This window comes from Rhipicephalus microplus, chromosome 9 (assembly GCF_043290135.1).
Source record: "Rhipicephalus microplus isolate Deutch F79 chromosome 9, USDA_Rmic, whole genome shotgun sequence".
In the NCBI taxonomy this organism is placed as follows: domain Eukaryota; kingdom Metazoa; phylum Arthropoda; class Arachnida; order Ixodida; family Ixodidae; genus Rhipicephalus; species Rhipicephalus microplus.
This window is the reverse complement of record NC_134708.1, coordinates 95,607,281-95,620,124: the sequence shown is the minus strand read 5'-3', so window position 1 is coordinate 95,620,124 and position 12,844 is coordinate 95,607,281.

Sequence of the window (12,844 nt, the reverse complement as noted above, 5' to 3'; positions counted from 1 at the left end):
TGATCATAACGACAACGAAACCTTACAAGCAGACCTAAACAACCTTCCACATTGGTGTAAACTTTGGAAAATGAAACTTAACATTTCTAATTGTAAAGCAATGAGAGTTTCACGTAACCACACATGTATTGATAACTATTCCTACAGCCTGAACGCAACCCCTCTTGAATGTGTCCGGTCTTATAAGTATCTTGGTGTTCACATAACTAACTCGCATCATGGTCCGACCACATTAAGTACGTCACATCCAAGTCTAATCGCATGCTCGGTTACTTCAAACGAAACTTTCCTGTTGCGCCGCCTTTTTTAAAGAAACAGCTGTACATCACCTACATCCGTCCTCTACTGGAGTACGCCACATGTGTATGAAATCCCGGCCACATAACACTCGTTAACAAATTAGAGGCAATCCAAAACCGGTCGTCACGTTTCATTCTTTGCAGCTATAATCGAACATCTAGTGTAACTGCAATGAAGGTCAGGCTTAACTCCCTCCGCTTGTCATGCGTAGAAAAATCGCTCGCCATTGCGCGTTCCAAAAAATATACTATCACAATCACGTTCTAAAATCGCGCTTATTACAGCCTGCATCTTTCACATCATCCCGCATACATCACCCCCACAAAGTGCATATTCCTCGAAGTAACACCGTCACCTTTTCCCAATCTTTCCTTCCTAACACATGTCGTGACTGGAATCTTCTGTCAGCATCAACCGCCAGTATTACTGAACCTGACGCGTTCCGTCAGACCTTGACATCTTCCATGTAAATTGAATTTCATGTTGCGTACGCGATAATTCCTCATCGTATTCGTAACTTGTGATTCACACCGCATTCCCTTTTTTTATTTTATTGAATCTTTTGCATCTTTTTTTGCATTGCCTGGCTTATTACGTGTATGTTTTGCTTTTTGCCCGTTTCGCTTTTGCTCGTTTTCTTATTATTGAATATTTTGTAGTTTTTGTGCGTTGGCTGTCTTATTACGTGTATGTTTTGCTTTTTGCCCCTCCCCTCTACAATGCTGTAAAGCCCTGAGGGTAAAATAAAGAAAGAACACGATACCTGAAGAAGGCTTTTTTGTAGTTAAGTATTGATGTGGCTGTGTGGCATAATGCTTAACTGTTACGGAGTATCTGATTATAACTAGGACTCGAGTCCTGGTTTTTCTCCTGGATTCTTCATTCATCACATCGCCGTCGAGCAGTTTAGAATACTTGAGGGCCTTTTGAGTGTAGTATCTTTTGATTGAATATTTAAGTGTAATTCCTGAGTACGATTCCCCCGAATAACCGCATGCCACTGTTGTATACGACTGTTGTGGATGTGAAAAATAAATAAAACTCTAGCGCATGGATTTGGGGTGATCTTGGGCTTTTCGGCTAACCCTATTTTTCATGACCGGTCCATAAAAAGAAAGACTGGGACTCTTTTTTTGTTTTGCTCTAACATTTCTAGTGGACTCCAACACTCTCATAAAATATATTATTCGTTTAGAGCCAATTTTGCCGACTCCTTCCAGAAAATGAAAAAAACTTGAAGGGAAACTGTGCTTTTCCCTTTAGTAGCTGTTTGCAAGGTGTTATATGGTACCAAACTTTTTGTTTACGTGCAGTGATTGTTATATTTTGTTTTAATATATTTAGATATATCATTGTGCACTGTTTCAAAAATGCCATTACTGTAATGAATTTTTATATTCACAAGCCTGCAGTAATGTTCCATGATTCACCAGCCAGTTGTTCAAGCCAGCGTATTCATCCGTACGTCGCGAAACAAGATATGACGCACCGAATAAGTTTATTTATAAAAACGCTCAACCAGGCTAGAATCCAGCCACACAGCAGGCAGGGTCATTAGGTTTGAAACCAAATAGAGTTCTTCGTAAGTAATGTTGCAGAAAATACTTCGTACATAGTGCCCGGCAAGGCATGCCATGTGAGGGAACTAATTTTTTGTTGAAGGAAACATTACGTGACAATATAAACCTGCCAGCAGTGTTGCACAAGCATGAGAGCCCCAAGACCTAGCGGGTGGCGATGAAGAGATTCTGTGACTGAATTTTCTTTAGCGGAAATGTTTATTATGTGGCACTAGATATAATGTGTTGCATTGTCACGCTTCCAGAGTGAATGAATCATTTTATGAAGAAAAGCTCCTAAAAAAAATTCACTTTTCTCAAAGATAATGAGTGTACGCTCAAAACATCTGTTGTTGCATAGAAAACCTTGCCGCGGACGTAGTTTTAGAAGCGGATTACAGAAAGTGGTCCTGGAGTAGCTCAAGTTTGTCCGGTTTAGACTGAACATCTCAGACTTGTTCCAAAAAATTGGCGTGACAGCGGCATTGCATAGTTTTCTTTATTTCTTAGACGTTGGAAAGGCGATCTTCGAGTGAGACAGTACGCTAATACAAGGGGTCCTTTGCGAGAGTGCCAAATGCGTTTTGGCAGTTGCATGTTTTCCGCCGCTGCCACCGGCGGCGGCGGCGGACAACATGCAACTGCACGTGACCCGAAAAGTGATCTCATAAGAGCTTTCGTTGTCAAAATTTCTTCTGCTTGCCATGCCCCCCTTGCATGAAGACCTCGCTTTTGTTACTATACGGAGAAGCTTGTGCTCGGGCGCATACACTACAAGATACAGCTAAAGCAGAGCAACAGCTTCCTATACGGAGAAGCAGGGCCCTTTACGAGGGGTCTCTTCGAGAAAGCAATTGTATTTGAACAGGCACCAAAATCATATAACAGTTTATTTGAGAGGAAGCTCAATGTATGACACTGTTTAAAACAACAATATTGTGAACAGTAGTGCCCTACTTACTGAATAACTAAGATAAATGCAAAAGAATTTACGTGCCGCAGTAGGACATTCTCAAAATGATCCCGATGATGGCATACAAGCCACCTACAGATAATTACTAGTAATCAAACTAGCTGTATCTAATATCGAACCTTTTGTGCGTCGAGAGACGTAATAAAACGCAGCTGGTGTGTTTCTTTGATTCATGAAAAGAAAAACTGCCAGACGTTACTATGGAGAATGTTGCGAGTGGTTCAAAGGTTCAATTTTCGCATGGTTAGAATAGACAGGTCATGCATCTAGAGGGGCTCCGTTGAACCAATAACGCCTCATATCTCTGAACAATTAGTAGGAAATTATTGAATTGCCGTTGTTCCTGCTGTGGCTACCGCTGCTTTTGTTCTGCGGCTACTAGTGTCGTCAGCCGCGCATAAAGCCAGGTAACGTTGATGTTTTATGGGAGAAAGAAGGTGACCGAAAGCTTCTCACTTTAGTTCAGTTTAGTATGATGTGCTTTTAAAGAACCAATTTAAGCCAAAAAATTAATCAAAGCTTTAAAAATTTAACTCCAATATTGTGCAGTGTAGTGGGGAAGAGGGAGAGAGAGTATCTAGTTGGAGCACCTTAAAGACGACTATGACGAAGAGCTGAGCTCGTGACAGTGACTGACGCCTCTTGAACCAGGCAGTTGGTTTTATTCAATAAACCCCCTTATAATCTGGTGGAAGTGCGACTTCGTAGCTGGAACTACGAAGTCGAACCTTACCTGCAGTGCCAGCAATGCCGGAAGAACGCTCCACCCAAGGTACCTCGCAAGTTCCCGCCTCTACATGTCCCGGTGTGTGGCCACTGCGTCGCCCACCGATCTTCAGCGGCACTGACGGCCAAGACGTTGAGGAGTGGCTGGCTACTTACCACAAGGTGAGCACAGCGAACAAGTGGGACGATGCGGCTAAGCTGACCTATGTAAGCTTTTACTTGTTCGGCGTCACTAGTCTCTGGTTGCGCAATCACGAAGCCAACATTGCCAGCTGGGATTCATTCAAGGCTTCCTTTTCGCAAGTCTTCGACCGCCCTGTTGTGCGAAAACTCCGCGTAGAAGAACGACTTCGTGAGCGCGCTCAACAGCCAGGAGAGACCTTTACCAGCTACATTGAAGACGTTGTTGACTTGTGCAAGCGGGTAAACCCAGCGATGCTCGAAGCCGACAAAATCAAACAAATCCTCAAGGGCATATGCGTGACGCATTTCAAATGTTGTTAGCCAAGGACCCACAAACCATTGCCGAACTCGTCAGCTTGTGCCAGAGTTTTGACGAATTGCGCAAGCAACGCGCCCAAACATGGCGTTCTCTGGAACAACGTGATTCGATCGCGGCCTTGACTCTCGGAGACCACAACGACATGTTGGCTCGCAGTTCGTGCGTGAAGAGGTCGCTCGGCAGCTCTCCATTTTATCGAGCGCACCCGAGTCAGCACAAACGCATCCTTTGGCCCCAGATCATCTGGCCCCGGCCGTAAGGCACGTCATACAAGATGAGGCAGCGGACGCTTTGCCTTTCGTTCGTTCACCACCTCTGGAGGCCGCACGCTTGACGTATGCGCAATTCGTTGCAGCCAGAGCACCTCGACAGCCCACTTATGCTACCTCACCGATCCCTGTTCGGCCATCACCAGTCCCGTTCAGCCGGCCGATAGAAGTGTTTCTGAATCCGTGGCGCACCGCAGACAACCACCCGATTTGCTATACTTGCGGTTACGCAGGACATGTGGCTCGCTTGTGCCGCCGCCGCCCTCTCGTTCAGAGCGACAACATGCAAAGATCGTCGCACGACTCTCGGCGCTTTAACAACATGGCTCGTCAACAAGAATCCTCTTCACCCGACCGTCCTCCCTCAGTCAGTCACAGATCTCCATCTCCCCGACGTCGCTCCCTGTCGCACATGCGCCGTCGACACTGCCCTTCAGACGCGGAAAACTAGATGCCGCAGTTCCGGAGGCACGAACTGCGTCGTCGTCGAAAGAATCAAGTCCTCGCATTTCTCCGACAAACCGACGTTTTTGTGGATGGTTACCGTACCCTTGCGCTTGTGGACACTAATGCTGCCGTTTCAGTAATTGATTTAAAACTTTGCCGCCTGCTTCGGAAGGTTAACACGACGCCAAAGGGATTGTCCCTCCGTACTGCCAGTGCTCACCATATTCAACCATCAGCTGCCTGTACCGCCGCACTCTCATCCAAGATTTTTTGTATACCGTTAAATTTCTTGTGCTAAAGGCGTGTTCTCATGATGTGATCCTCGGCTGGGATTTTCTGTCTCGTAATCATGCGGTTATCGACTGTGCTCGTGCTGAAGTGGCCTTCTCTGCGTTGTGTGCCTCGTCTCCAGAATTTCCGTTGAACAAGCTGTTTGTCGCTGACGACATCGACATACCACCTACTAGCGCAGCCTTTGTTCCCGTATCTTGTGCCGATGTGTCTAAGCCTGCAGTGTTGTTTACGCCTTTCCAAACATTCCAAAGTCGCAAGAGCCTCGCGTTGCCGTTTGCAGATCTAGATATTTCGGCGGGCGCTACCAATTTGTTTGTCACAAATCCCTTGCCGTCTCCCACAACCTTGCGTCACGGAGAATGTATTGGAACATTCCAAGACTTAGACGTTTCCTCCATCTTCGACCTTGACGGTGAAAGTGATTTGCAGCCTAATGCATTGACGCCATCTGCCCATTCAACTGTCCACGAAAATAATAATTTGTTTGGCCCCTCAATTGATGGTGAACTTGAAGAACCACACCGAGAAAAGCTTCTAGAACTTCTTCAGCAGTTTCGCGGCTCGTTTAATTGCCAGCAGACGTCCTTAGGCCGAACGCACACCGTTGTGCATCAGATTAACACCGGCTCCCAAGCGCCTCTGCGACAGCGTCCCTACCGTGTATCTCCTGTGGAGCATCGTGTATTCACGGAGCAAGTGGCCGACATGCTTCAACGGGGCGTCATTCGGCCGTCCAGCAGTCCCTGGTCTTCACCTGTGGTACTTGTGAGGAAAAAAGACGGCTCGATTCGCTTTTGGGTCGATTACCGCCGTTTAAACAAAGTCACGATTAAAGACGTATACCCTTTGCCGCGCATCGATGATACCCTGGACTGCTTGCAAGGCGCTGAATTCTTCTCATCACTAGACCTACGCTCCAGTTATTGCCAGGTCCCCATGGCACCACCAGATCATCCAAAAACTGCTTTTGTGACACCCGATCGGCTATACGAATTCAATGTAATGCGCTTCGGCCTTTGTAATGCGCCAGCCACATTCGAAAGGATGATAGATAGCGTGTTGCGTGGGCTAAAATGGAAGACATGCCCATGCTACTTGGATGATGTCGTTGTTTTCTCCCCTGATGTCGACAGCCATATACAACGTCTCAGCGAAGTCTTGAGCTGCCTCACGAGCGCAGGCCTTCAAGAAAACATCAAGAAGTGCCACTTTGGAGTACGGAAGCTCACAATACTTGGTCACGTTGTCTCAAAACAGGGCGTTCTCCCAGACCCAGAGAAGCTTCGTGCTGTTGCTGAGTTCCCGAAGCCTACGACTGTGAAAGCGCTTCGCAGCTTTGTCGGACTATGCTCTTACTTTCGCCGCTGAGTGAAGAACTTTGCTTCGATAATCGCACTACTGACACAGCTGATCTCTGGCGATGGACACCTCTCTGATTGGTCGCCAGCATGCGATGATGCGTTTGCAACATTACGCCATCTCCTTACTTCACCACCTATTTTATGCCACTTCGACCCTACTGCTCCAACCGAGGTGCACACGGATGCCAGTGGCATAGGACTTGGCGCTGTCCTTGCTCAAGGCAAACCTGGCTTTTCGGAGTATGTAGTTGCGTATGCCAGTCGCACCCTAACCAAGGCAGAGCACAAATACTCGGTTTCCGAAAAGGAATGTTTGGCCATTGTTTGGGCATTACAAAAATTTTGTCCTTACTTATATGGACGCCCATTCGATGTAGTTACAGATCACCATTCACTCTGTTGGCTCGCTTCATTGAAGTGTCCTTCGAGCCGGCTTGGACATTGGGCGCTACGTCTACAGCAATTTGATATTCACGTCATTTAACGCTCAGGCTGCAAGCACACCGACGCAGATGCTCTTTCTCGTTCGCCCCTTCCTTCAGCCGTTGCACCTGTTTCCTTCGCCGAAGCTACCACTGGCAGCTGGCAGCATCGATATCGCTGAGATGCCTTCGGAACAGCGCAGGGACCCTTGGATAGCCTCGCTAATCGACGTTCTCTCCTCGTCTTCGGTGACACCACGCCAGCGTGTACCTCGTGCACTACGTCGGCGAATTCCCCATTATGCAAAACGGGATGCCATGTTGTACCATCGCAACTATCAGCTGGATGGTAGGAAATGGCTTCTTGTTATACCTCGCCATTTGCGCTCCAACAAGTGCGCGTGCTTCCACGCAGACCCTCCAAACGCGCATGCTGGCGTTTTGAAAACATACGACCGGCTTCGCCAGCAATTTTTCTGGCGTGGAATGTACTCATACGTTCGCAAGTACATACGCTCCTGCACTGAGTGTCACCGACGGAAAACAACTTGTCATGAATGAATGAATGAAAAAACTTTATTTCAGTCCTGCAGGTCGCGCTTAGTGCATAGCGGGCGTCTCCCACGTAGGGACCGACAGGGAGTACCTGGCGGCCGCTTCGTGGGCCTGCTGGACGCCTCTGGCGAATTACAACCATTACCGTGTCCAGCTCGGCCGTTTGATAGAATCGGCATCGACATGTACGACCCACTACCGTGTACTCCTGCGGGAAATCGCTGGATTATTGTGGCTGTTGACCACCTAACCCGTTACGCTGAAACCGCCGCTTTGCCAGCCGCTGCTGCTCGTGATGTCGCCGTGTCATCTTGCGTAGCTTTGTCCTTCGTTATGGCGCGCCACGTGAGCTGCTTAGCGACCATGGGCGTGTGTTTCTATCGCAAGTCGTCCAGAAGCTTCTCAGTGAGTGCAATATTATTCATCGCACCACTAAAAGCTATCACCCACAGACAAACGGTTTGACAGAGCGCTTTAACCGCACGCTCGGTGATATGCTTTCTATGTACATATCCTCCGACCATTCTAATTGGGACTTTGTGCTCCTTTTTGTGACGTATGCGTATAATACGGCCACGCAAGCAACTAGTGGGTTTTCACCTTTTTTCTACTGTACGGACATGAGCCCTCTTCTACGCTTGACACGATACTTACTTACCGCCCAGATGCTTCAGAATACCGCGCAGCCTCCGAACGTGTTCAGTGTGCCGAAGAGTGCCGCCAACTAGCGCGTTCATTTACGTCCGTCGCACAAGGTCTCCAAAAAGAACGACTCGACCAAGACAAGCCTGCTCACAGCTTCCCAGCAGGCTCGTTTGTATGGCTTTCGGTTCCATTCCAGTCCCCCGGCCTCTCCCGAAAGTTTGCACCCAAGTACAATGGTCCGTACCGCATCGTTCAATGCACGTCACCGGTCAACTACGTCGTCGAACCAGTGACACCTGCCGAGGACAGACGATGCCCTGGTCGTGAGACAGTTCACATCAGCCGCCTAAAACCTTACTATGATCCCCTTGAGCTTGCTTCGCCGTGAGTCGCCAGGATGGCTCCTCTTCACCACCGGGGCAAATGTAGTGGGGAAGAGGGAGAGAGACAGTATCTAGTTGGAGCACCTGAAAGAGCTGAGCTCGTGACAGTGACTGACGCCTCTTGAACCAGGCAGTTGGTTTTATTCAATAAACCCCCTTATAGCAGTTATAACTATATACTGACAATATAATGATGTGTGGTGTTTCATGGTGAAATCGGCAATGGTAACCGAAATTGCCAGATCACAGTAAGGAAAGTAATCGATGACGACGTTAAGTGACTGTCCACAAGTCTGAAGTTCAGGCCACGCACCAACACTGCGTACAATATAAAGTTGTCAAAATAATGAGAGTGACGTGAATTGTGCATCACGAAGCGAGACAAGTAGTGTTCAAAATGCCAAAATGAACTGACGAGGTGGCACAGAGTACTGACGAACACACTTGCAGCTGAAAGCTTTGGGTAAGAGCTTGCATGTAATAAAGCAACCACAGCGGAAGTCTCCTGGGAGAAGCTGTGCTACGAATCACATCTGTAGGTGACAGGAAATCTTTCAAGTTCGCAAGAAATGGTTAAGGATATCTACATTAAAAACACTTCTGTCGCTATAAACATTATTGGGTGGAATTGGATTATGTTGACCTGGCACTAAAAACCTTGCTTTCTTAGTGGCTTCTCGTTTTTAGCATTACAGCATGACATAAATAATTCAGAGGAGCTGGCCATATCTATCGAATCTGGGTGTTTGACCACAGTATACAATGTATGCGTTCATGTCCTCTATCCAAGCCTGCAAAGTTTGTTTTCAGTATAGCGTGTCCGGACACGCCATACCCGAGTAGCAGGCATTAGACCTAGCCAGATATAGCACAATCAGCTTACTGAATGCTCATCTATAGAATTTGGCTAGTATGCCCTGAACTTTTATTTTACATTACCCTTCAGGTGCATTACAGTGACCTGCATGACTCACAATAGCAGCTCTCACTTCGAAAAAATGTGGCTACAGCGTATCAGCAGGTATGTGTCTACATTGTCCCGGCACCGTGACACCCAGCATAGAACAACATGATGTTTGGACGCAGATACAGTTCATCAATTGTCGTAAAGTTTAAACTGCAGAATTTCAGGGCATTCTATGAGTTTTTAAGGCTTTTACTACATGTAAACACTGTGTATGTGGCTGCCTTGAAAATATTGTGGTGGGGAATTCGCAAGGCACTGACTAGTAGGACCATCTCTCTCGGAGTGCGAAGCACGAGTGTGTGCACGAGCTGTAGACGCTGGATTGCTCGAGCAGTCCAGCGTCTTTATTTTGCGCAATATTTTGTTTTCAGTGTGTTGATTGGCTGCCAATATTTTTGGACCTTTTCGATAAAGCTGCTTGCTGAGGCCACAGAAAACTGGTGTCTGAAAACAATGGGCCAAGCCTTACATAAGGCACACCAGCATGAGTCATACATGCATGTGCATGAAATTTAAGGTTAAAGTACTGGCGATTTAGTTGCAGGAATTATAGCAGGCCAAAATTTTAGCTATTGTGAACAGTGGTCACTTTTTTCCTGGTAGCGCTATAATATGGGACGAAGTTACAAAAAATTGATTCGCGGTTACGGGCTTTGTGGGCATACACTTGTCTTCACCTTTCCTGAGACCTAATTCAGTCGTACGAGAAAGATACACGGAAAAAGCTACCACTTGTGCATGACTGCTAAATATTTGGCCAACTGTACCTAAGATAATTTGCACTAGGCGTGTTCTTCATAGCTTCCACCAGTGATACGTCACTGTCCATAGAGTGCCACTCCCACATGGAGAGGTAAGGGTTGTTCAAGGGTTGCCACCAAACGACGTTAAAAGAGTGGATCATCGGTACCTTCAACTAGACTATTGACACGAACTGAGTAAGGCCGTCTCACCACAGGAGAGGTGTAAAACACGGCACAACTAGAGCAAATGTTGAACGTTTGGTGTAAAGAATGTTCTTGCCTGCACGTTAAAAAATACTGAAATAAGTGCTTCTCTGTACGTAAAATGAACACTTATTTCATTCAGATATATGCTTTCTACGAGGCTTGCTTTATAAAACTTCAAGATAGGTGATTTATTAGATAATGGAGAGTAACGTATCTTCCAGGCGCTTGGGGAAAAATCAGCTGCAATCTGTCGTACTACTTGCGAAAGAACACGAACGTGCGAAAGCTTTCTCTCCGTAGCCTTAGCTCTCATGTAAGGATTAGTTGTCATCGACCATAGTTTCTGAGGAGAGCTATTGGGTTGGTTTTATCCTGTGCGAGTCCACGATTTATAAATACTGTGAACGGAGCAGTGAAACAACTACTTCGCTACACGTGTATAGATTGTGCTACGAGTATGTTCTTGTGAAACTCATGTTGCGGCACCAGATATTAGGTTTTGCCCTTGTACTGCCATCACCAACGGTGCGGTGCTTCGGGATCCCCAGACACAGAAAACCGAGACAAGGAGAAGAAACACTTACTGACTTCACACAATTATATACCCTCTCACAGGCCAAACAATACAAATGTCTCTTAAGTCCTAGACCTACACACACGGGAGTATCGGTGCGTCCTGAAGTTCAAGATCGTACAACGTCAGTCACATGACCACAAACCCGTCGACGACAGAAGCGTGAACCGGTTGTGTCACTGGGACGTGTCACCAAGGCCACGATATTCATCCACAGCAACGGGATCAGCTGCTCGCCCAGGCTGCTCGCTTGTTCACCGCAGAAAAAGCACCACTCAGCCCGGTTCGGGAACACTCGCTCGCTCTAAAGATGCGCCAAGCTCAACCATTTGGCCTGGTAGCACTAGCTCGATCTCTTTTAGTCCCTCAGGATGAACGATCCGTGCTCTTGCCAGCTGCCCTGTTTTAAAGCACGTCGGTAACCGCTTGCTCACGCGCGCCAGGTTCATCTCTTCATGCGCAGATCTTCGTCGTCTTCTGACTTTTTCACTTCCGGTTCCCGTGATACTCTAACGGCAAACGGTAGCATCGGCTTTCGGAACATCTTTCGCGTAGGCTATCACAGCGGCCTTGTAGAATAAACCTTGCTGTTGAAGGGCCTTGCTGTTAAAGGGTGGGCACAAGTGCTACCACCTCGGTGAGCGAAAAGCGTTTTTAGATTCACTAGGCTGTGTAGCAAAACTGCAGCTATATTTGAACTTAAGCGCTATAGTCTCAAAGTTTAGGCGCTTTGCATTTGAAGGCTATAAAAATTTTAAAAAGTGTTTTCACAGATCGAAGTCGGGCATTTTGTCTTTGTGCCACTGCATTGTCTCCACTGCTTGACTATTCATATCCGAACTTTCGGCTAAAGAGTGCTCTTCCCTGGTAATATACTTCCCCGTTAGTGAAGCCAGCCCTTCTTGATAGAGGCGAATGGTCTTCTTGAAGAGCCTGTGCGCTCAGGTAATCAAGGAATGACCACCATACAGTGTTATCCAATTTCGAACTTTTCAGCCACTGCATCCCCGAAATTTTGATTATAAAAAATCTGTTTACTTTATTTGGTACAAACACGCGCAACTCTGTCTCGCTGTTCAGAAATATGCAGTACACAAACGAAATTACACCTTTAGTCTCTATTGATCTAGTTATGTGAACGTTTTCACATTAATATAGATACCAACAGATAACAGATCTGTGTTTTAGTTTGGCTCTTATAGTGAAAGGAACATGAAAATATTTCTCTGAAAACTGATCGAATGTGTTGTTATCTTGCATCAATTTGTATTTGTGTGCCTCAGTGACTCGCATGTTCTAAACGTCCAGATTTTCTTTTAACCTTGTTCAAAAGGTTACACGCGCAATGAATAACTAAAGTGTAAGAATATATATGATTCGCGATAGGGCCAATAGAGAGTGGTGACATATCAAACACAAAATGGGTTAATATCAAAGATCTTTAGTGGCCACGCGCTGCTGGTATCAAAACATTGGTCAAAGTGCGAAGCTTCAAAGGCATACAAGATGCGCCCTTATTCTACAACGAGGAGTAATACAGTACAGCTATGGTGGGCAGCCACTTTAATTAGAGACAGTATAAGGGGACCACACTTTCAACTTTTCTATGCAAGGCAAGCTCTTCTACAAAAGCACTGTATTCATTGTGATCATAGTGACGCAAATCTTGTTCTGTTCAGGCCGATGCATTCACTGATTATCTCGAATGAAAAACGAGCACCGTTGTCTCAACAGGGTCACTGGCGAAAGCGATCTATTGTTGGGAATCGGGTAAAGATCATACTGCACATAAACATGAGAGGATTGCGCTAAAAGCAGTGGATCGATGCAGCCTTTTGTTCTAAACCTATAATAAGTAGACCTAACAATCTTCGTACTTCGAGCAACGAAAAAATTTAACTATGCGTACTGATGTTC